The sequence below is a fragment of the Culex quinquefasciatus genome, chromosome 3 (assembly GCF_015732765.1).
Source record: "Culex quinquefasciatus strain JHB chromosome 3, VPISU_Cqui_1.0_pri_paternal, whole genome shotgun sequence".
Classification (NCBI taxonomy): Eukaryota; Metazoa; Arthropoda; class Insecta; order Diptera; family Culicidae; genus Culex; species Culex quinquefasciatus.
In genome coordinates, this window is record NC_051863.1 from 97,438,236 (window position 1) to 97,439,718 (window position 1,483).

A 1,483-nucleotide genomic window follows, 5' to 3' on the forward strand; every position below is an offset into this window, starting at 1 on the left:
TCATGGCGCTATTCAACACGATTTGCAGCGCCAATTCAAAAAGTGTATTGCAACAGGACACCAATGTAAAATATATAAAAAAATCGATGTTGACTTTATATCTGTCGGCCGGTACTAGACCAACCACTGTCTTCCTTTTAACTACAAGGACTTCGCCGCCCTGTTTGAGTAAGGCACAGAGCGACGGCGCCGGATACTCATATTTACACTTAGAATTTTAGAGCGTCCGCCGCGGGATTCGAACCAGCAAAATATATGTAAAATATACCAAAGTATTATTTATTGAGTTTAAAGATTGACTGTTAGCGCCCTTTTGCAATCTAAACAAGCACCCCATGCGCCCTTTCGAGAAAACCCTCCCTTTCAAATATCCTGTGCACGGCCCTGGTCCTATAGACCCGGAAAACCATTGGTGTCAGTTTTTTTGTGGGCACTTCCGGTGGCCATCGGAAGTTCATTTTTGGCCAGAATGTGTGTCTTAGTAAGTTACACAAAGTCACAAAATTTCAGATCTCTAGATGTTTTTGGACAAAAGTTATAATCACTTTTATAGTGCTACTGGGTCCTATAGACCCGAAGACCATGCCAGGGTTAACACACTGTGTGCGATTTGTCAAATATGATTCAAGCCATGCAAGTAAGTTTGAATCGATACCTATTTTGTCCAGTTTGAAAAGAAGCATAGGAATGTCGACTCTGTCAAATGCTTTGCTGAAGTCAGTATATAGTGTCTGCGCAGAATTTTTTTATCCATTTCATCCGGCTTCGTGACCGCGATATTCGGACTCACCGGGGTCGATTTAGTCTAGATCCATCAAAACCTGGCCTGTTACATGATTTGCCATTAGACACAAGAAAATGAGCCCTTTTTCGATTTCGTGCTTTGATTATCTTACTAACTCCTCAAAACTCATGTGATACTTTGTCGGAGACGCCGCCGATTTAGCGGTCCCATCACTCAAGTATCCCATCCACTTCCCCGTGTCTTACCACTGGTCGCGAATTATAAAAAATTGTGTACTTTCGAGAAAATACGGTATTTTGTGAAAATTTCTGTATTTCATTCAAAAAACTCTAAAGCAGTGAAAACCCATATTGCGAATTTTAAAAATTTGAGTATTTCGAAAAAATACGGTATTTTGTGAAATGTTTTGTATATCATTCAAAAACTCTAAAGCAGTACAAATGCATGCAAAATTTCGAATCATTTAATACACCTACAGTTGGGCAGCGCCATATAAGAGAATAAAGAACACGATCTGGTAGTTAAAAGGTACTGTGAACTGACACAGAGGATAATTCGAGATTGGCGAGAGCGTTATTCTCATGGGTTTATCTCAAAGCAGTTCATCAACAAAAAAGTGTCGATATCTAGACTCGAACCCAAGACCTTTGAAAACTATAGTTATCGAACCTGGATAATTCTATCGTTAACAACCTTGATTTGTATCATATTTCTGGATTGGGAATAAAACACAATTGA